Source organism: Pantherophis guttatus, chromosome 4 (assembly GCF_059756535.1).
Source record: "Pantherophis guttatus breed Tessera chromosome 4, ASM5975653v1, whole genome shotgun sequence".
Classification (NCBI taxonomy): Eukaryota; Metazoa; Chordata; class Lepidosauria; order Squamata; family Colubridae; genus Pantherophis; species Pantherophis guttatus.
This window is the reverse complement of record NC_142066.1, coordinates 90,704,947-90,729,095: the sequence shown is the minus strand read 5'-3', so window position 1 is coordinate 90,729,095 and position 24,149 is coordinate 90,704,947. Positions and strand designations below refer to the sequence as shown.

The 24,149-nt window shown below is 46.4% G+C and overlaps 1 protein-coding gene and 1 pseudogene across 3 annotated transcripts in view; both read left to right on the top strand.

Annotated features, from left to right (window-relative positions):
* Positions 1 to 24,149, top strand: part of ARPP21 (cAMP regulated phosphoprotein 21) — a 468,982-nt gene that overhangs the window by 8,310 nt on the left and 436,523 nt on the right. The window lies entirely within an intron of this gene.
* LOC148114228 (lamina-associated polypeptide 2, isoforms alpha/zeta-like) lies at positions 15,365 to 21,552 on the top strand (annotated as a pseudogene).

Genomic DNA, 24,149 nt, shown 5'->3' with positions numbered 1-24,149 from the left:
GCGGCCAGGAGTCCCTGCCTATTAGTAAAGCGGCAAACTCCTTCATTGAAGGCTTCGCTGCGCTGAGTGAGCTTGTTACTGCCTCGCGCGCCTTTCCTTTTTGGCTCCCTCTGCGGAGGCGCTGAGCAGCAAAATACGAGCCGCGCGCCATTTTGTCTTCAATCATTCCCGCCCGCAATTTTCTTTCTAAAAGTTACTCGCGGCAGTAGGGAGCGCATTTTGAAATCACCCTTTTTGTTCTGCTACCCTTCCTTGGATTGACTTGCCTGGTGAGGAGCCTTTGCGAAGCGGCTTTCAGAGGTGCTCTGACACCTGCTTGGCCAATATATCCTGCATCGCTTGTTGTGACCTGTGGTTGCCTTGACTGGCCTTCAACGACTCATCTGACTGCCATCTCCTGTCGGCAATCTGCATTTTTTATTCGTGGCTGTTTCCTGATTTTAAAAAAAAATTAATTATTACTATTCGATTTCTTTCAACCTACTCCATCAATTTACCTTCTGGATTAACTCGTATTGATGGCGGAGTCTGATCTGTCATCCGACCTCGAACACTCCTATAGCCCGCCCAAGGCCAAGAAACGTTCCAAGGCTCCTGCCAAGAGCTCCAAACATCGAGCTACTAGGGCACGTTCTGCCAGTCCTCATCCCACCAAGCGCTCGGCGGCAGCTGACAAGGCTGAGGAGAGAAGGCACAAAGCATTTGAGAAACAATACCTTCTTGCTCAGCAGAGGGCTCAGTCCTCTAACCGTCAGATGTCTCCTGACAAGCCTTCCCAAGTGTCACAGGAACCTCCTGTTGCCACCCATAGTTCAACTGAAATTGAGGTCCTCCGGGAGTCCGCCTTTCCACCTGCTTCCTCGGGACCCAGCTACTCATCATCAGGGTCGTCCCATTCTGGAGGCTACTTTCACCCCGACCGCTGCTGGCCTCCGTCCTGCTGAAGGCCTACAACCGGTGCTCTCTCGAGATATCCAGGACCTAGTGTCTCAGACAATCTCTAGGATCTTGACAACAGCTCCTCACCAAGGTCTCCATGATCTTCCCATGCCAGCTATGCATTCACCATTATCTCAGACATATGGCGATCCGCATCATGGCTATTCATATCAGGCGGAATCTCTTCTCACTGACGACTCCATGTGGGATGAGGAGGACCCTGAAGAGATTGAGTTGTCTGAGGATGAGGACCTTGCTCCCGATAGGCCTTCCTTCATGGGCCTCTTCCGCCCTTCCATGTTCAAGTCCTTGCTTCACAAGGCCAAACTTACCACAAATATGGGAGTTTCGAGCACACAGTCATTGCAACAGGTGGACCCTCATCCCCATGACGACTTGTTTCAGCTGCCCAAGTCTGAACAAGACTTTATTCCATGCCCTGAACTGTTCACGGAGGTGGCCCAAAAATCATGGACCCAACCGGCTTACATCTCAGCTCCAAATGGCTTGGATAAAAGTTGTATTGTTCGGATCCTACTTTACAAAATCTGATCCAACTGCCTACAGTGGATGCCCCTGTGGCTCAATTAACGTCTTCTTCCGTCATCTCCAATTATGTGCTTGATGGTTTCAGAACGGAGGACAGGAAGGCTGAACTGTCTTTCTGTAAGATGCATCAGGCGGCAGCCTGGGCCATCAGGGCGGCAACATCTACATCCTTCTTTGCTCACGCATCTCTTATTTGGTTGCACCAACTGCAAGAGCGATTACCACCTGACGACAGCAGGCTCCACCAGGACATAAATAAAATAGTGGCAGCCACTGAATATTCGGCAGACGCATCCTTGAATGCAGCCAAGTTTGCTTCTAGAGCTCTTGTTTCTACCGTCACCTCTCGGCGCCTCCTTTGGCTTCAACATTGGAGGGCCGATCTCAAATCAAGTGGAAGCGACATCTGCTCCCTACAAGGGTTCCTTTCTCTTTGGAGATGCTTTGGACCCGATACTAGTAGAGGATAAGGATAAACGTAAAATTATGCCATCCTCCTTCAGACGACAGGATAGGAGATATGCTCCTTATTCCCAGAGATAGTCTTTTCGGACTGAGTCTGGACCCAGAGGGTCCTATTTTCCTAGGCAATACTCCCAGGGCATCGATCGGTCTGCTGACAGACCTGTCTACTGGGATCGGGGCAGAGGTCAGCATAATGCCAGGTGACAGTTCCGTGGACCCGGCAGCCGATCATTCAGAAGGGGCAAGTGACTACCACGCAAATCTACCCATTGGCGGTTGTCTCATCCACTTCTTACCCCAGTGGGAATCCTCCATGACCGATGCTTGGGTCCTCCAAACGGTGAGGTTCGGCCTCACGTTGAACTTCCTCTCCAGCCCTCTGAACCGCTTCATTCCCTGCCTGGTATCGGGCAATCCAGAGAAGAGGCGACTGATGGACAGAGAGGTTCAACATCTGCTCGACATCTGCGCAATCGAACCTGTGCCAGTAGAACAACGGGGCTTCGGTTCTATTTGCTCCTCTTTCTCATGCCAAAGTCTTCTGGGGGCTGGAGGGGGATCTTGGACTTAAAGGCCTTAAACAAATTCGTCAGGTATCATCACTTCAAAATGCAGTCCCTCAAGTCGATCCTGCAGGGCATCCGACGGGGGGACTTTATGACATCAATCAACCTCGAGGCTTATCTGCATGTCCTGATTTGTCCCTCTCGTCAATGATTCCTGCGGTTTGCCTACTCAAACCAACACTTCCAATATCGGGCCATGCCGTTTGTCCTGTCGTCTGCCCCTTGGACCTTCACGAAGCTGTTAGCGATGGTGGCTGCCTCCCTACGGCAGATCCCCATCAGAGTAATGTGCTACCTGGATGACATCAGCATTCTGTCTTCCACACGGGATCTGGCTGTGGTCGAGCTACGGACCGTGTCTTGTCCCTTGCAACAGCACAGTTTTTCCCTGAACCTAGACAAGAGTCAGCTCCTGCCCACCACCTGCATTCTCCACCTTGGAGCTGTCATAGACCCAGTCAGCGGCCATGTATTCCTATCTCCCGACAGGATTCGCAGCATAAGATCATTAGTGACTCAGGTGTTGTCGCTCAGATCCATTCCCCTGATCACATTGTCCCAATTGCTCGGCAAACTAGTATGCATCGCAATCATCCCGTGGGTCTGTCTCCACAGTCGACCACTTCAGTGGTACCTTCTGCCTTATCAGAGGTCTCACCAGGCCAGTTCGAACGCCAAGGTAGTCCTCCCGGTGGCGGTCTGCTTGTCCCTGAGGTAGTGGCTCTCACCAGCCATACGGAAGGGCTGTTATTTTCAGGAACCCATCTGGATTACCATCACAACGGATGCGAGCATGTTCAGCTGGGGCGCTCACCTGCAGTCGTCAGTCGCTCAGGGTCGCTGGTCCACATGGGAGTTACAACATGACATAAACTGGTTGGAGCTGCGGGCAGTCCACCTCGCCCTGCGCCATTTCCAATCCTCTGTGATGGTGCTGGTCCTTACGGACAATACAACAATGAAAGCACACGTGAACAGGGAAGGCGGAACTTGTTCCAGACTCCTAATGGACGAGGCGATGAGGATGCTGAATTGGGCGTAGTAGCATGTTCTGTCTCTGACGGTGGAACACATATCCGGTGCAGACAACATCCAGGTGGATTGGCTCAGCCAGACCCAAATAGATCAGGTGGAGTGGTGCCTCCATCCATTGTTGTTCCAGGACCTTTCAAGAAGATTCGGTCTCCCAACTGTTGACCTCTTTGCTCACCTGCTGAATGCACAACTGCCCTGCTTCTTCTCCCGGTTCCCCTGTCCCGGAGCAGAGGGTTGCGAAGCACTTCGAAGTGTGTGGCCCCAGGGGCTCCTCTACGCCCATCCTCTGCCACTCATCCCATGAGTGATTCGCAAGCTGTTGGCGGAGAAGGCAGATCTCATCCTGGTCACTCCCAATTGGCCGCGTCGACCCTGGTACGCGGATCTCTTGAACTTGTTGATAGAGCGCCCCTGGCACATCCCCAACGACAAGATATCAGTCGGGATCATACTGCACCCAGACCCACAATGGTTGCAGTTGACCGTCTGGCGTTTGAGAGGATCCGTCTAAGAAAAGACAACATCCCAGTGTGTGTGATTCACACTATGCAATCCGCCAGACGCCCTTCTACAAATCGTATCTACGATGCCACCTGGAGCTCGTTCTGTTCCTGGTGCTCCCGGACTCATCGAGACCCTGCGACAGCGTCTGTCTCTGATGTTCTTGTGTTTTTGGCAGGACAGTTTAGACAGGGGACTCGCCCCTGACACTCTGCAGCGACAAATGGCAGCCTTAAACACTCTCTTGTCTGTGGACAATGATCGGCCCTTGATTCAACACCCCCCGAATACGGACCTTCTTGAGAGGGGCATCCAATCTCCGGCCTGCCACAATCCACCAATATCCAACGTGGGACCTTTCATTGGTCTTTAACGCTCTGATGTCTCCTCTGTTTGAACCTCTGGCGTCGATTTCCCTTCGGTTCCTGACACTCAAGGTTGCCTTCCTTGTGGCGATTACCTCGGCAAGAAGGGTCTCTGAACTTGCAGCGTTGTCAGTGCGGGTTGATCTTTGCATCTTCCACAACAAGGTGGATACTTCGAACGGATCCCTCCTTTCTGCCCAAGATAAATTCTCTGTATCACCGAGCCCAGGAGTTGGTTCTACCTGACTTTTGTCTGGACCCTAGACACCATCTCGAACAGCAATGGCATACCTTGGAAGTTAGGAGGGCCCTGCGTTGGTACATCAAGCGGACAGCATCCTTCCGTAAGTCTGAAGCCTTTTCCTGTCTTTCAATCCATCTACGTTGGGCAAGAAGGTTTCGTCGTCCACGATTGGTCGTTGGATTAAGGCCTGCATCGCGACAGCATATTGCACCCAGAAGAAACCACTGCCGGGGAGAATCTTACCTCATTCCACCAGAAGTGCGGCTACATCAGCTGCTTGGGTTACCCAGGCATCCATCACAAACATTTGTAGAGCTGTGACGTGGACTTCTTTGACACCATTTATTAGACACTACAAGATAGACTCCTTTGCCTCGGCTGAGGCATCCTTTGGTCAGCATGTGCTGCAGTCGGTTCTTACTTATTCCACCCAGGATCACGCAGCCGCCCTCCCGTCATCTGACTAGCTTGGGTATATCCCAACTCTTGGATTCTCCAAGCAGTGCGCTGGAGAACAGACGTTGACTTACCTGAACGTCCCTTCTTGGTGCGCTGCTGGAGAATCCAACCTACCCCTTCGCCTGCGTTCTGTGGGACCGGGTGGTTTTTTACCTTCTTTGTTTGTTTGGCAGCACCGTCCTCTCTTTGTCTTCGTGAATAAACTGGAGCTCAGCCAAGCGAAGGAGGAGTGGCCAAGGACGTTTCTTAAAGAAACATTCACCCAGTCTAGCAATCAAGATGAGGAATAACCCAACATTTGGATTCTCCAGCAGCGCGCTGAGAAGGGATGTTCAGGTAAGTCAACGTCTGTTTTAGGCCTCCACACACCCAATTTTTGGCCTCTGCGCGTTGCATGTTTGGGCGGCGATTTGGCCATCTCCATAGCCTTGAATTCCTCTCAAACAGAGCATCTGGAGGCTGAAAACGCAAGGCATGGAGCCCAAAATGGCAAGCCGGAACAGCTGCTGCCTTGTCTTACTGCTTCGCGCTTTGCCTGCTTTACTCACTGGAGCTCCCTCTGATGATCAGCTGTGCTTTTGAAGTTGCTCATCAGCCCCAATGCGCACAGTCACAACCAGCAAACTAATGTGCTGAAGCTGACCAGGCTAAGGACCCTAGCCAGATGAATACCTGGTAGGCAGAGGCAGAATTTTTCCCCCTCTATTTTCTACCCCAGAAACTAAGGAGTGTCTTTTTTTATATAAAAGTTTTTTATTTTTTTTTCAAACATACATACAAACAAACAATGCATTTTTTCTGAAGAGTATTGGCTGAGTCACAATTTGTACCACTTTTAGTTTCTCAAACCCCATTTTATATATTTCACTTTTCGCTATAAAATTCTTTCTCTCTAATTTTTTATTTTATTTTCCTTCTATTTCTTCTAATATATAAATAATATTACCATTTGCTGTAATCTATAATCTTAATCAATTTTTCTTTTTCCACCTCTCTTTATTTTTTCAAATTGAAATCCTTTAAATTGAAATCAATCATTTTTCTAAAATCTAAAACCTAACTCTAAATTATCTTATTCAAATATTCTCCCATTACTTCCTTTTCACAATACAATATAATTTCAAATATTTTCCCTATATTCCATCATTCCAGTCATAGATATTTAGTATTTAGCAGCTTTACAATTATCCCTCTTTTCCATTTCTTTTTTATCAGTTTTCACATATTTTCCCTAGATTCCATTATTCCAATTATAAATCTTAATTTTCATACACTTGCATAAATAACCCATTTCCTTCCCTCTTTTCTATTTCTTTTTTTCCAACTTAACCAAATAATTTATATATACAGTATATATTTTTTCGTAGACAAACATATATTTCTTTTCGTAGATTTTCACGGGTACAGGTATGTAAGTCTTGGTGTATTCGGGTCTTTTCCCGTGTAAGATTGAGAGTATCTTGGCAATGTTTCAGCAGAATCTCATCTGCCATCATCAGGCTTATGCAAGGGTTCTTCAACAGTAATGGCATTTGCTAAATGATAATTTATGCTAAATGCTAAATGATGATAAAATCAGATATTTTACAACCTATATCCTGGTGCCAAGGAAGCCTGAGATTCCCTTTACCTGCAGGAATTTTTATGATAGCCATGTGTGTTGTCTCACTTTAAAGGGTAGAGGTGGGAATGCATGTTAGTTCGGGTTCTCAAAGGAAATAGTAAAGAAAACATCTTCACACTTGTGTATTGGCTGAAATCTGCATTCTGACTTAAAGGGAGGGGTCTCTACCACTTTAATCCTACTGCTTTGCCTAAGGGCATTCAGATTGTGCTTTAGCTGGATGGTTTTCACTTCTGCTTAATAAAAGAATCCTTTTGAACAACTACGTTTCAAGAATTCGTACTTTCTTAAGTTGGAAGGACATGTAGTTCTTTTGTAAGCCTGTCCATTTCTGCACATTCTGTAATTTTAGCAATTATTTTATCTTCTGTCGGTAGCTGCTCAGATTTCCAATTTTGGGCAAATAGTATGTGTGCTGCTGTGAGGATATGGATAATCAGATATTTTATTTCTTTGGTGTATTGTGCTGTAATTATTCCCAGTAGAAAGGTTTCTGGCCTCATTTCTAGCTTTTGTTTTATAATTTCTTCAATCATTGTCTTAATTTCTTGCCAATATTGTTTTGCCTTTCGGCATGATCACCAGAGATGATAATATGTCCCTTTCTGCAATTTAAATTTCCAACACATTGGAGATGTATTTGGGAACATCTTGGCCAGACGCGCCAGAGGGAGGTGCCATCGGTAGAACATTTTGTAAAGGTTTTCCTTATAGGGTATAGACATTGTCAGCTTATAATTTATCTTCCACAGTTTTCCCCAATTATCCAATTGAATGTTATATCCTATGTTTTTGGCCCAAATGGAACGTTGGTCTTACCTGATATGATCCTTCTCATTGAGTGGTGGCAGCATCCAGGAAAGGGTTGTCCTTGTACGCTAGCGAATGGGACTGAGACTGTCAAGTTGCGAGGACACCCCTCTACCAACAGTCCCCAGCTTTGTCGAAGGAATAGCGACGGTCTCGGTGTGTGTTGACTCGGAAACAAGTAAGAAACAGTTAAAAAACAAACAAACAACAGAGCCAACCACCAACCAGCGGACCAGGGCCGGCTCCGAAACAGGATGGGGCTGGATGCTGCCACCACTCAATGAGAAGGATCGTATCAGGTAAGACCAACGTTCCTTCTCCATTGTAGTGGTGGCAGCATCCAGGAAAGGGACATACCAAAGCGGTGCTGTCCTTACGGGTGGGCAGAAACCTGACCCTAGGTCCCCCCATTAGTGTGCATCCGCTGGAGGACCCGCCTCCCAAAGTCCGCCTCCGCAGAGGCATAGGCATCAACTTTATAGTGCCTGATAAAGGGGGACGGGGAGGACCAGGTAGCAGTATGGCAAACTTCCTCCAGAGAGGCCTGAGTGGCCCATGCTGCACTTGTTGCCGCACTCCGAGTGGAGTGTGCTGTAATGCTCTTGGGCAGTGGAAGGGCCTGCATCTCATAAGATTTGGCGATACACGCCCGAATCCAACAGCCCAGGGTCGAAGGAGTGACCTTGGCCCCCAAGGAGGCCGGTTGAAATGAAACAAAAAGAGACTCCATCTTCCGGAATGAAGAAGTCCACTTTATATAAATCACATCTAATATGTGCCACTTATGTTCCAGCGCATTCACCGGATTGGGACAAAAGTTAGGGAGCACCAGCTCTTGGGCCCTGTGAAACCATGAATTAACCTTTGGAAGAAATGAAGAGTCCAAACGTAACACCACCCAGTTGGTATGAAATTATACACAAATCTGGTCGGACAGATAGAGATGCCAGTTCTGAGATCCTTCTGGCGGAAGTTATGGCGACCAGAAATAACACTTTGAATGACAGATTTCTCAAAGGGGTGTCTCGCAGGGGCTCAAAGGGGTCCTCCATCAGAGCCTGTAGCACCTTGGTAAGGTCCCAGGTCGGGAATCGGTGCACCACCGGAGGCCGGAGATTCACTGCGCCCTTAAGAAACCTCTGAATGTTCTCGTGACGAGCCAAAGAATCCAGCCTCCTACAGGAGAAGACAGAAGACAGCGCCACCACCTGGCGCTGGAGTGTGTTAGGCAAGAGCCCCTGGTTCAGGCTCACTTGCAAAAAGTGAAGAATCTGGGGCACAGTCATCTGAGTTGGGTCAATACCCGACTTTCTGCACCAAGAGCAGAAGGCACGCCAAGTGGCATCATAAATTCTGTTGGTTGAAGCCCTCCGGGAGGCCTGGATGGTGTCAATGACCTTGGAAGGATAGTTTTTCCGGCTCAGAGCCTGCCACTTAAACGCCAGGCGGTCAATTGGAGCCACTGAGGATCCGGGTGGACCAATGACCCCTGGATGAGGGAAACTCTGTCCGGCGGTATCCTCCAAGGTCTGGCCACTGAAAGTGCCACCAAGTCGGCAAACCAAGGCCGCTGAGGCCAGTGTGGAGCGACCAGGATCACCTCCGCCCGCTCTGCAAGAATCTTCCTTACCACCCTCTGTAGGAGGGGCAGCGGTGGGAAGGCGTAGAGCAGCTCTGCCGGCCAAGAGCTGCGAAGCGCGTCGATACTCTCCACTTCCGGAACCGCAAACCTTGCAAAGAATCTGTCCAGGTGAGCGTTGTCCGGGGAGGCGAAGAGGTCCACCTTCGGTCGACCAAAGTGCTCCGTCAGCTCCTGAAACAAATCCGAATGCAGGCGCCACTCTGCGTGGTCAATGGTGGCCCTGCTAAGCCAATCTGCCTGAACATTGGCCGTTCCTGCAATGTGCTCTGCTCGTAAGGAGATCTGGAGCTGCTCTGCCCACAGACAGAGCCGCTCAGCCTCGTCCATAAGGACCCTGGACTGAGTGCCACCTTGCCTATTAATGTGGGCTTTGGTGGCCACATTGTCCATGAGCACTAGAATAGGCCTACCAACCACCAGATCCTGGAACTCCTGAAGGGCCAGGTGGACCGCCCTAATTTCTAACCAATTAATATTATGGGCCAAGTCTGACTGGGACCACCTGCCCTGGGCCACCCTCTCCCGTAGATGGGCTCCCCAGCCATAAAGACTGGCATCGGTTGTCACCGTCAGCCTCTCCAAGTCTCGAAACGTGCAATTCTTGGTAATCGCCTGGGAGACCCACCATTCTAGGGAACATAACACCTTAGGGGGCACACTAACTTTGTAGAGGGATGAACCAGTGCCTGCCCTCTGATAAGGGAGGAGAAACCATTGAAGGGGCCTAGCGTTTAACGGTGCCCATGGTACAATTGAAATGCAGGACACCATCTTGCCCAGAAGCTTCGACAGCATAGCCAAGGGCACAACGTGTGCCCTAGAAACGAGGAGGACCAGGTCCACCAAGCTTGCTTGACGCTCCTGGGACAGATACACCCTGCACTCAATGGTATCGATCTCTGCCCCCAGATGAAGAAGTCGAGTGGTAGGAATTAAATGACTCTTTTTTTGATTAACAGAAAACCCATGCTCCTGAAGCACTCACATGGTGACCTTAAAATCGATACATGTTTTCTCGTGAGAAAAGGATTGTATAAGAATGTCATCCAGATAGCACTGGAGACGCATGGGATGAGCTCGCAGATGGGCAGCTAAAGCTGCCAACACCTTTGTGAAAACCTTTGGCGTTGACGACAGCCCAAAGGGCAAGGCCCTATACTCATAATGTCGGCCTGAGTAACAGAACCGGAGATACTTCCTGTGACATGGCAAAATGGAGATGTGCAAGTAAGCCTTGGTCAGATCGATTGAAGAGAGGAAGTCGCCCTCCCTGACGCTGTCTAAGATGGACTTAAGGGAATGCATCTTGAACCGCTTGTAGGTGATGTAGCGATTCAGTCTTTTGAGGTCCAGAATAGCTCTATACCTCCCCCCCGAGGCTTTCAGAATCACAAAGAGGATGGAATAAAATCCCATCCTGTGCTCAGACTCAGGAACTGGCTGAACAGCAAGGATGTCCAATAGATGCTGAATAGCAGTTTCCATGAGATTCAGTTTAACTGGATTACCTGAAACCGGGCAAGAGATGAAAAACCTCGGGGGGAGTGGAGAGGAACTCCAAGGAGAGGCCCAAGCGGACCGTCTCCAAGACCCATGCATGTGATACCCTCCCAACACCCGGCAAATAAGGCCAGGCGTCCCCCAATGGGAAGGTTCGTGAGGCAACTAACGGCGTTGGTAAAGACGGCTCCCTCCCCCCCTAGATGGGAACTGCCTGAAAGGTCCTGGTGGCTCAGCAGACTGATAGCATTGTGATTAACACCAGCTGTCTGCAATTACTGTAAGTTCAAATCTCACCAGGCTCAAGGTTGACTCAGCCTTCCATCCTTTCTAAGGTAGGTAAATTGAGGACCCAGTTTGTGGGGGCAATAAGCTGACTTTGTATAAATATACAAAAGTAGGAAGGCTATTGCTTAATGCATTGTAAGCCGCCCTGAGTCTCCGGAGAAGGTTGGCATATAAATCAAATTTTTAAAAAACCAAAAAACTTCCCAGCCCTATCCTGGGGTTGACCTTGCCTAGGGTGGAACTGGCGCTGTGCCCTAAAGGAACCACCACCACCCTCGGGCCCCCGAAAGGACTGGCTCCAGGGGTATGGAGCTGGTCGGGAATCTGTCCATTGTGCTAGGGAAGGAAACACCTTATGTTTTTCTTTGGTCTCGATGAGCAGTGGCTCCAGTGAGTCACCAAACAGCTGCTTTCCCAAGAAAGGGGCAGATGCCAGCTGCCACTTCTGCTTGGCATCCGTCTGCCAGTGACGGAGCCAGAGGAGTCTCCTGGAGGCCACAGAGGAAGCGATGGCCTTTGAAGCAAACCTTGCCGCTGCCAGGGTGGCATCAGCTGAAAACTCTAAGGCGGCCGACAATTTATTGAGATCCTGATGGGCTTGCAATTCGGTCAGCGGAATCCTGTCCTGAAGCTGCCTCAGCCACAGCAACGAGGCTCAATTAAAGAAAGACGCTGTTGTTGAGGCCTTCATGGCCCACGCTGCCGACTGATGTACCTTTTTGATGGACTGCTCCGCCCGTCTGTCCTCCGACCGAAGGGCCTCCTCTGGGGTATCTGACAGGACCGCTGAAGACACCAGTGCTGCAATAGGTCCATCCACAGCCGGCACCTATAGAGCCTGAGATAATTCGGGGGCCATGTTTAAAAAGCGCCTATCCAAGGAACTGGGGTTGGCACCAGTCCCGAGTGAGACCCACTGTCTATTCACAGTGTCAGTAAACAATGGAGGTGCAGGAACCACCACCTCCTCAGCCTTGGGTTCAGAAAATAAGGCCCCACTGGACTGGCCTGAGTCTGCCGGAGGATTCACGGAGGGCAAATGACCTGCCAGATGAGCTGTATTGGAGGCCTTATATAGTAGTGACTTAAACAAATGAGGGTGAAAGAGCCCAACAACTGAGGGTTGATCAGGGGATAGTCCCTCATCCTCTGAGAGCTCAGGCTCTTCCTCCATGTCCTCCTGCACATCAGAAGCCTCTGAAGAAGTAGGGGAATAAGCACCCCAAGAGTAGGTCAGGTCACCTGATAGCTGCTCTTTAAGGGGCACTTCTACAGGCTGAGAAACTTCAGAGCGAGGGGAAGCCTCTGCGGCTGTGGCTGTGTCTACCCTGCAGCCCCGCAGTTATGACCCTCTCTATTGTTTCAGAAATAATGGTTTCCATATTATGTGGAAATAGACCTTGCTGATTATCCCCAGAAGGAATCTGCACAGAAGGCTGGGCCACTGGAATCCCAGCAGGCAATGGCTTGCGTTTAGGAGGCTGTTGCCATGCCACAGGGGCAGAAAAGAGATCAGGGAGGGAACTAGATGGAGCTCTGTTGCTGGGCAGATTGCTGTTTAAAGACTGCTCAGCAGCACCATCTGGTGACAAGGGCTGTATAAATCTGCTGTCAAAGTTCTCAGTAACCAACTGCCGCTCCTGATAATGGCGGGAAGAACTTGCTGTCAACCCCTGAGGGACCTCTCTCCCAGAGTCAGAAACCCTGGCAATCTCCTTTTCCAAAGCCCTCTGACACCCGGCTGCATCTTTTTCTGCAGCCTTTGAGGGCTTCTCTGTCCGCCGCGATCTCTTGGAGATCTTTGCAGCTGCCATTCTGCTGGCAGACCTCGAGCCTGAGGTCTCTGTCAAAAAATACCCTGATTTTTTAATTCTTCTTTGTAATCTCCTTCATTGTCCAATAATTCTTTATAACTTCTCATTTTCTCTATGTCCATGGCATTGGGGTAGATTAGTGCTTCCATAGTTGATAACAATCGTGGAATTTTAGTGTAATGCTTTCTAATCTCTTGCCACGTTTTGTACCGTGATCCCCTAATAATATGCTGTTGAAAGTATTGGTGTTGCTTGTCCTTTCCCTCCCACAGGAAGGCGTGCCAGCCACGTTGTAATTCAAATCCCTCTAGGAGTAGCGTTCTTTTATTTTTGAGGTTTATCCAGTCCCTTATCCAATTTAAAGATGCTGCTTTGTAGCATAACTCCCAGTCCGGTAGGCCTAATCCTCCCTTTTCTCAAGTATCTTGCAAACACTTTATTTTAATTCTGGCCTTTTTCCCGTTCCAAATGAATTTTGTTATTATTTTATGAAAGTCTTTAAAGAAATCCTTTCCTGGCCAAATTGGAGTTACTTGAAAAAAGTAGAGTAAACTAGGTAGTATGTTGTGTTATTACAGCACAAACTGTAATAATTTTAAATATGGCTTTTAAGGGGTTTTTAACTTACTTTGTTATTTTGTGATTTGTATTATTGATTGTTGTTGTAAGCCACCCTGAGTCCTTTGGGAGAATGGCGGCATATAAATCACAATAAATAAATAAATAAATAAATAAATAAATTTATGGATGCGATTTTCCCTAGAAATGACAGTTGTAATTTGTTCCATGTTTCCAAGTCTGTTCTAATTTGTTTCATTAATTTGTTATAGTTGTCTTCTCTAATTGTTATTGCTTTAGCGGTGAGCCAAATTCCTAGATACTTTACTTTCTTTACAATTTGTATTCCTAGTTTGTCTTCTAATTTTGTCTCCTGTACCTTTGTCAAATTCTTTGTCAGTGCTTTAGTTTTTTGTTTGTTGATTTTGAGCCCCGCCACTCTTCCATATTCCTCTCTCTTTGCTAAGAGTTTGATTCCTCTTGTTTCCGGTTGCTCCAATATAAATACCACGTTGTCAGAGAAGGCTTGTAATTTATACTCTTTTTTTCGTGTTCTCAGACCTTTTATTTTGTCATCCTTCCTAACTTCATTTAATAGTATTTCCAATGAGATTATGAGCAGTAGTGGAGATAAAGGACAACCCTGCCTTACATCTTTTTTATGTCCAAATTATCAGTCATGTCCCCATTAATCATAATTTTGGCCGTTTGGAAAGAGTATACTTTTCTAATCATATGCAGAAATTTGTCGCCGAAATCCATGGCCTCTAGTTGTAATATGAGGAAGTTCTAATTTAAATTATCGAATGCCTTCTGTGCGTCTAAAAAAATTAAGGCTACCTGTTTATCAACTTTTTTCTCGTAATATTCCAGGACATTGATAATTGTTCTCATGTTATTTTTAATCTGTCTTCTTGGGACAAAGACGTTTTGATCTGCATGTATGCATTTATGAATAATTATTTTCAGTCTTTGTGTTATGACCAACATGAACAATTTGTAGTTCACATTGAGCAATGAAATCGGTCTATAATTTTTAACTTGTGTGGGGTCCGTATCTTCTTTGGGGATGAGTGTGATAATGGTTCGGTACAGGATTTGGGGATTTCTGCTTCTAATAGTGCATCTTTGAGGACTTGAAGTAGTAGCTCATCTATTGCATGCTGACATTTTTTATAAAATTCCATTGGTATTCTGTCCGGAGCTGGAACCTTGTTATTCTTCTGCTTTTTCCTTGCTTCTACCAGCTCGGTCATCATAATTGGTCTATTTAATGCTTCTCTGTGGATCTCCTCTGATTTTGTAATGTTTGTTTTATGTAAATATTCCTTAATATCTTCGTCCTGAATCTCTTCTTGTTTGTAGGGATTTTGAAAAAAATCTTTAACTATGCATTTTTTATCTAGATTCGTATGGTGTATTTGTCTGTTTCATCCTGTAACTGAAATATTGTTCTCCTTTCTTTTTCTTTTTTAGTTTGTATGCTAGCCAGCACCCTGTTTTGTTTGCATACTCAAAATGTTTCTGTTTTGCTAGTTTGATTTTCTGTGCAATTTCCGTTTGCGTAATTAGATTAATTTTATGTTTAGCGAGGATTAATTTTTCTTTTATTGTTTTATTATGGGGTTGTTTCTGCAGTTCTAATTCGTATATTCTAAGTTCTTCTAGTAGATTATTCCTTGTCTGTTGTTTCTCTTTGTTTTTTTGGCCATATACGCAATAGTGAGACCTCTTATATAGGCTTTAATTGTGTCCCATAGATTCTGGAGCGATGTCTGTTCTTTAGTATTTATTTGAAGAAACATTTTAGTTTCTTTCTCAATCATCTGTATATATTCCTTATCTTTTATTGTTCCCGTATCCAACATCCACCTCTTTTGCTTTTGATATCCTTTCCATACTATTTTAATGGGGTTATGGTCTGCCCAAGTATTCGATATTATTTCGATGTCCTTTATCTCCTCTCTGAGGTCTGAAGTCATCCAGGCCATGTCGATCCTGGACCATGACTGATGTGGGTTCGAATAATATGTATACTGTTTGTTTGTTTGCCTCTCTCCATACATCGTGCAAGCATAATTCATTGATCATGTCTTTAAAGGAATCCGGTAGTATTTTCTTTCTGGTTTTATTTTTTTTATTGCTCCGATAATCTTTTTCTATGTCCATAATTGCATTGAAATCTCCTACCATGCAGATAGTTTTGTATTCCAGGTCTTTAGTTATATTATGTAATTACTTTAAAAAGTCACTTTGGTTTCCATTGGGTGCATATATAGATATTAATAATTTAGATTCTGTTTGTATTTCTATTATTAAAATGCGTCCTTCTGTATCTGTATATATTTGTTTTGTTTTTAAGTGTTTCTTTACATATATTGTGACTCCTCTCTTTTTTTGGTCTCCTAAAGATGCGTATAATATTCCTAATCTTTGATTTTCTTATAGTTTTTGATGCTGTCTTTTAATGTGTACTTCTTGAAGAGTAATGATATCCATTTCCAGCTTTTGAAATTTTGTAAATGTCTGTTTTCTTTTGGCTGGCGAATTAAGTCCATTTATATTAATTGAAATAATTTTAGCTCTCTTTCCATCTCTATTTGTTTACCTGTTTGTTGTTTTCAATCTTTTTGTGTTCCTAGTGATTCTTGCGTCTTTTCCCTCGCTCCTTCTCTCTCCATTCTTTCTCTCTCCGCTCTTTTCTCCTCTTCCTGGTCTCTTTCTTCTTTTTCTGTCCATCGTTCCTCTTGCCTCTTGAGTTCTTGTTCTTCTCTGCTCTCCTGCTCCTCTTCCAATACAAAGTGCTGGTCGAAAAAATCCTGTGCTTTTTCTAAATTATCAATTCTATATTTTCTGTCTTCCCAGGAGATTAGTAGGCCCTCCGGCATTAGCCAGCGAAATTTTATCTTAAATTTATTCAACTGTGCGGTTAGACAGTTGTACTTCCTTCTTTGGTCCCTTATCCTTTTTGGTATCTCTTTGAGGGTTAAAATTTCTTTTCCCCTATACATAGTTGTCTCTCATCTTCCTATAGATGTCTTCTTTTATAGATTTTTTGGTGAATCTGATGTGTATTTCTTTGGGTAACTTGTTTCTCAGTGCGTAATTCGTGTGAACTCTATAGATTTCATCTATTCTACTTCGTATCTCTTCCTTGTCCCTCTGGGTCACTTCTGAAAGTATCTCAGTCATGATTTCTCCTAAGTCTTCATCCTTTTACTCTTTTACATTTTGAAATCTTAAATAGAAGGATGCCTTCTCCATCTCGAGATATGATAACAAGTCCTCCAGTTCCTTATTTGTTGTCACTTGGTTATATTCCATCCTTTCCATTCTCTTTTCTGTATGTTCTATTCTCTCCTCCACCTTATGGATCCTCTGCTCATTTTCCTCTATGTTTCTGTTGTATCTTTCCTATCTTCTCATCCATGTTCTTGATATTATCTTTTTTTTATTGAAAAGCTTTAAAATGTTTTACAAATTTCCCCCCCTCCTTCCCCCACCCATTCCCTTCTCCCTCCCCTCCCCCCGACTTCCCAGAGCAAAATACAGGGTATCACATTTAACAAACATAATCTAACATAAACAAACTGACTATAAACTCTTAACTTCCCCTTACTCTTGAACTCCCCCATAGGTACCAAAATGTCAGGATAAAAAGAAAAATCATCTAAATATTTCATTCATAAACTATTCACAACTTTTTAGTCCCATATTTGTTTTGTATATAGTCAATCCATCTTCTCCATTCCAGTATGTATCTTTCATTTGAATGATCTTTCAAATATGCAGAAATTTTAGCCATCTCCGCCAAATTAGCTACTTTTAATGTCCATTCTTCAATAGTAGGTAATTCTTCCTTCTTCCAATATTGCGCCACCAAAGTTTGGCTGCAGTTATTAAATTCAAAATCAGATTAGTCTCTATAACTGTACAATCTACAGTTATGCCCAATAAAAACAACTGTGGAGTAAATTTTATCTTCCTTTTAAGAATATTTTGTATAATCCACCATATCTTAATCCAAAATGCCTTAATTTTCTTACATGTCCACCATATATGAAAATACGTTGCATCATCACATTTACATCTCCAACACGTAGATTGTAAACTCAGGTACATACAAGCTAACTTTTTGGGATCTAAATGCCATCTATAAAACATTTTGTAAAAATTTTCTCTCAGGTTTTGGGCTTGAGTAAATTTTACATTTCTAACCCATATTTTCTCCCATACATCCTTAGTTATTGATTCCCCAAAGTTTTGTGCCCATTTTATCATACAATCCTTCACCAACTCTGTTTCTCAATCTATTTCTATCAATGCATTATACAACCTTTTAATATGAATTGGACTTTGATCCCTGATTTGTTTTATTAAATTTTCTTCCTTTTGCAAAATACCAGTTTTCTGATCTTTCCATCTAGTATACAATTGTCCATACTGAAACCAAGTTTGAATCTTCCTTTCTTCCTTTAATACCTCTAGAGACTTTAATTGCAATGTACCTCTTTCCAAGATAAAAAGCTCTTTATAAGTAATCATATCTTGTTTCTGTTCCACACTTATATTCTTTATCATATGTCTAGGTATTGTCCATATAGGTAATTTATTATTTAATTTATATTGATACTTTTTGCATACACGTAATAATGCATTTCTTAATATATGACTTTTAAAATTCTTATCCACCTTTTTATCATATAATAAACATGCATGCCATCCATATAACAAATCATACCCTTCAATATTCAATATTCTCTTTTCTGTTTCTAATTACTGAAAGCACAGTTGCCTTGTAATACAGTCTTAAATTAGGCATTTTGAGACCTCCTCTTTCATGTGTATCTTGCATTATTTTTTGTTTTATTCTTGGTCTCTTTCCTACCCACACAAAATTAGTAATATCCTTCTGCCGTTCGTTCAAATTCCCATCTTTTTTCAATATTGGTATCATTTGGAAAAGAAATAAAAACTTTGGTAAAATATTCATCTTCACTGCTGCTATCCTTCCCAGCAGTGATAATTGCAATTTTTTCCAATTTTCCATTTCTTTCTGTATTTTTTGCCACAACAGTTCATAGTTATATAGTTTCACATTTGATGTTGTAATATACACCCCTAAGTACTTAACCTTCTTGACTGATTCAAATCCTGTTATTCTTTCTATTTCTTCTTTTTGACTCGTAACCATATTTTTAATTATTATCTTCGTTTTCCCTGCATTAATTTTAAATCCAGATACTTGTCCATATTGGTTAATTATATCCCGTAAACCTGTAACCAATTTTATTGGTTGGGTCAAAGTCACAACCAGGTCATCTGCAAATGCTCGTACCCTATAATCCTCATGCCTAATTTTGATTCCCCGTATTTTATCTGAACCACGTATTTTATTCAACAAAACTTCCAGAGTCAAAATAAACAATAATGGAGATAAAGGACATCCTTGTCTTGTTCCCTTTTCTATATTAAAAGTTTCCATTAAACTACCATTAATTATTACTTGTGCCGTTTGTTGCTGGTATATTGCCTTAATAGATTGTATAAAACACTCTCCAAATTGCATCTTTTCAATTATTTTCAATAAAAAATTCCAATTCAATCGATCAAACGCTTTCTCCGCATCTAAGAATATAAGCACCGCAGGGATCTGGTTGTTTTTACCCAGATATTCCAATATATTAACTATTTGTCTTACATTACTCTTCATATATCGCCTATTAATAAAACCGGTTTGGTCATTGTGAATCATTTGTTGCATAACTAGCATCAACCTATTTACCAATATTTTAGTAAAAATCTTATAATCTGTATTTAACAGTGATATAGGCCTATAGTTTTTTTGGTTGAGTGTGATCTTGATCCTCCTTTGGGATCAGGGAAATAAATGCTGTTCTCCAGGAAGGAGACACTTGTCTTCCGGTTTGTATTTTATTAAATAATTCTTTAAGTGGTTCAACCATTTCTGCCTGTAAATTTTTATAATAAGCCGCTGTCAGTCCATCCGTCCCAGGGGCTTTTCCCTCCTTCAGTTGCTTAATTGCTAAAATGATTTCTTCAACAGTTATCCATTGATTCAAACCTTCCCTTTGCTCTTTTGAAATTATAGAAATATTCTCCCTCTGTAAATATTTATCTATATCTGTACCTTGAATCTTATTACTAGTATATAACTTCGTATAGAATTCTGAAAATGCTTTTTTAATCATATTTTGCTGATACACCTCTTTACCCTTATATTATAAGCGAGGGAGAGGCCAGTGGTTATACGTGGGTAATACCACTGCGATCCAATCAGATCGAGTCTGTCAGTTGAAAAGTCCTCCTCCTTTTGCTGACTCCCAGCTTTCAGACTCGATCTGAATCAGGTCTGACGCTCCACTGAGTCTCTCAATTTATTATAACTCAATCTTGCTAGCTTTGCCTCCTTCTGCTCTTTAAAATCTTAAGCAGATTACTCAGCCTTTAGGGCTTCGCGCCCTGCGCTTTGGAGGCCGCTCAGTTTATCAGGGGATTGAGCCAATTTCTGCAGGCTCTCCCCTTCATCAGCGTGAAAGGCTCACGTTTAGTAGCGCTGCGAAGCCTCCCAGCCTTGCTGGTAGCAGGCTTCACCAAACTGAGCTAGCCGCCCGATTTCTTGCTGGCTGCCTCTCTCCTTCGGCGCAATACACATTCTGCGCCTCCCAGCTGACGGCCTCAGCGATCTCCGGAGGGTTGAGCTTCAGCCGCCCTTTCCTTCCCAGACGGAGCAGCAGCGTTTGCGCTTCAGCGCAGCGCTAATTTGGCGTCCCTGGGGCTTTCTTCCCCACACGCTTCTGCCTTCCTGCCTCCTGCTGCTGCATAGAGCTTCGAGGGACAGAATTTCAAACGGCATTCAGGCAAGGCAGAGCAATCGTGATCCCCGGTGGCGGGGGGAGAAGGAGAGAGGAAATTCTTGTCCTTCTTGGCCTGGTGGTGAAGCTGACTAAAGCAGGGTTAAACAAACCATCCAGAAGGGGATTCAACTGGAGCTCCAGAGGCGTACTGCCTCATGGGTGGATGCCTCAGCCTCCTCCCTTGTGGATATCGAGGGTTCTCAATATGAGGAGCCAGCTAATCCTACTGGGGTTGCGGCCCCTTCGGCTGCCTCAGAACCCCATTCGCTACTGGATCTGGAGACTAGGGAACAGGACCTATCGGAGGATGAGGACCTGGCCCCTGATCAGCCTTCATTTGTGGGCTTATTCAAACCACAACTATTTAGATCTCTCCTCCACAAAGCAAAGCTCACCACTGGATTGGGCATTGTAAAAGCCCACTCCCCCTGCAGGGGAACCATCTGAGACACCAGTTCCTCTTTTTGAGGAGCCTATTTCGGAGGTAGAAGAGATTCCAGGGCCCAAACTTTTCAAAGACGTTCTTCAACGTCAATGGTCCAACCCAGTCTCGGGGCCTAACCCCAATTCTCTGGACAGGCGCTTGTACAACTTGGCGCCTGACATTGCTTCCTTACTGCAAATTCCAACAGTAGACCCACCCGTGGTAGCCCTCTCGAGCCATTCCAACATGGCCGCCCCCCCTGAGGAGGCCCTTCGTCCCGAGGAAAAACGCCTTGACAATTCTCTTGTCAAGGCACACATGGCCTCCGCCTGGGCGGCCAAAGCTGCCATGGCGTCTTCTTTTTTTAATAGAGCCTCCATCTCGTGGCTCCGCCAATTGAAGGATCGCCTTCCCTTATCAGACGCCCGGTCCCATCAGGACCTGAATAAAGTCCTAGCGGCCCTAGAATTCTCCGCGGACGCGACTTTGAACTCGTCGCGTTTCGCTGCCAAGTCAATAGGGGCCTCAGTGACCTCCCGCCGCCTGCTTTGGCTCTGCCAATGGCAGGCCGACGCCAAGTCTAAATGGCGCCTCGCTTCATCCCCCTTCGCGGGCCCTTCCCTTTTTGGGGCTCCCCTCGAGCCCCTCCTAATCGAAACCAGGGACAAGAGACGTATCTTGCCCAACGTCTCACGGCGGTCGGAGCCCCGTCCGACTGCCCCCTTTCGTCCCTTTCGTAACACTGAATCAGGTTTCTCGGGCCCGAGATACCAAAGATTCTTTCCAACACGTTCACGTCCACCAGACCGTCAAGGTCCCCAATTCCAGAGGGGCCAATATAGGCGCTCCTTCAGAGGGGGCCGGGGGCGCCCTTCCCATAGGTCCCGCTGACTGCAGGTCTTCTTCTCCCATTGGAGGCCGCCTGGCTCTCTTTGCCAGCCAATGGGAGGCCACAACATCAGACTCTTGGGTCAGGGAGACGGTCAGGTGGGGCCTCTCCCTGGAATTCCTCTTCACCCCCCCCAGACAGATTTCTCCGATGCCCTCTCTCGAGGGATCGGTCGAAGCGGTTTCTGGTGGTATCGGCCATCCATCATTTATTAGAAATTCAGGCCATCGAACCGGTACCCCAGGAGCAGCTCGGACAAGGCTACTATTCATGTCTGTTCATCGTCCAGAAATCGTCTGGGGGCTGGAGGGCAATTCTGGACCTCAAGACTTTGAACCGCTGGGTCCTCTACCGGCGGTTCAAAATGCAGTCCTTACTATCCATCCTGGATGGTATTCGGGTTGGGGACCTCCTCTCGTCTATAGATCTGACAGAGGCTTACTTACACGTTCCCATCCATCCGGCATATTCCACGTTTCTGAGGTTTTGTTATGCGGGCCAACATTACCAGTATCGCGCACTCCCTTTCGGCCTGTCCTCGGCTCCCCGAGTGTTCACAAAACTGATGGCCGCCCTTGCGGCACACCTCCGGGCTCTTCCGGTCAGGATCCAATGTTACCTGGACGATCTCCTGATCCAGTCGAGTTCGGAGGCCTCGGCGCAACGGGACCTGAACTCCACCCTTCAGGTCCTGACGGCTCACGGCTTCTCCATCAACCTAGACAAGAGCCACCTGGTACCCTCGACCCGCATACAACATCTGGGAGCTGTCATCGATACGGTCGAGTGCAGGGTCTTCCTTTCCCAGGAGCGCCTGACCAGTTTGCAGTCTCTGGTCAGGTCAGTCGCCCGGAGTCACTCCGTCTCCCTGGCGACTCTCTCCCAACTTCTGGGAAAGATGGTTTCCTGTATAGGAATCATTCCTTGGACCCGTCTCCACTGCAGGGACCTGCAGTGGTTTCTCCTCCCGTATCAGAAGTGCCGCCTATCGGCCTCCTGCCGGATGGTCGCCCTTCCCTCCAAAGTCCGATTAGCCCTGAGGTGGTGGCTATCACCTGCTCTTCTCAAGGGGAGGGAGTTTCGGGAACCCAACCCCCTCGTGGTTACTACGGATGCCAGCCTCCGCGGCTGGGGGGCTCATCTCCACTCCACCATGGCCCAAGGTCTCTGGACCCAGGAGGACCTGGGCCACAACATCAATTGGCTGGAGCTCCAAGCCATCCATCTGGCTCTCCGCGTCTTTCAGAACCAGGTCCAGGATCGCCATGTCGTCATCCGGATGGACAACGTGGCCACCAAGGCCCATGTGAACCGCCTAGGGGGGACCCGCTCTCGCGTCCTCATGGAGGAAGCCGGGAGATTGGGAGCCTGGGCGGAGACTCACCTGAGGTCTCTTCGAGCATCTCACATATCGGGACAATCCAACACACAAGCCGACTGGCTCAGCCGGTCCGTTGTCGATCAGGGCGAGTGGCAGCTCGACCCAGCCCTGTTCCTGCGGATCACAGATCACTTCGGTCATCCGACAGTGGATCTGTTTGCGACTCACGCCAATCGGCAGACCATTCGATTTGTCTCCAGGTTTCACGATCCAAGACCGGAGGCGACGGACGCACTGCACTGCAGGTGGCCCTCGGGTCTCCTCTACGCTTTCCCTCCCCTCCCTCTTCTTCCCAAGGTACTCAGGAAGCTCTTGGAGGAGGAAGCCGAACTGATCCTGATCGCGCCCCACTGGCCTCGCCGCCCGTGGTTCGCCGACCTCCAGATGCTGTCCACCCGTCCACCGTGGCGTCTCCCTCCGGAGCAGGTCATCCTTCGTCAGGGTCCTCTTCTACACCCGGACGCTCACTGGCTTCACTTGACCGCCTGGAGGTTGAGCAGCGCCTCCTGAGGGCATCGCACTTGCCAGACCAACTCATCACTACCATTCTAGCCGCACGCCGGCCGGCAACGAGGCGCATCTATGGAGCCACTTGGCGGACATTCGCACTCTGGTACTCGAGGAGGAACCAGGATCCAGGTTTGGTGTCTACAAAACAGGTATTGCTTTTTCTTCAGGAGGGGTTGGATGCTGGGTTGGCCCCTAATACTCTGAGGAGACAGGTGGCTGCCCTTTCTTCCATTTTATGCTTTGGTGCTCGGAACTCATTGGTGGACCGCCCCCTTATCTGCTTATTCCTCCGGGGCGCTACCAACCTCCGCCCGCCTCCCATTCATCGATATCCGTCCTGGGATCTGCCCAAGGTCCTATCAGCCCTCACACAAGGTCCATTCGAGCCCCTTAGGACAGTGCCCTTACGCTTCCTCTCGTACAAGGTGTCCTTTTTAGTTGCCATCACCTCCGCCAGGCGGATTTCGGAGTTGGCCGCTCTATCGGCCCGGGCTGATCTCTGTATATTCCACTCCGACCGGGTGGTACTCCGCCTGGACCCCACATTTCTGCCTAAAGTAAACACCCTCTTCCATCGGACTCAGGAACTAATCCTGCCCGATTTTTGCCCTAACCCTTCCCACCCTCGGGAACGTTCCTGGCATTCCCTGGATGTCCGTAGGGCCCTTCGTATTTACCTCCGACGAACTTCTTCTTTCCATCAGTCAG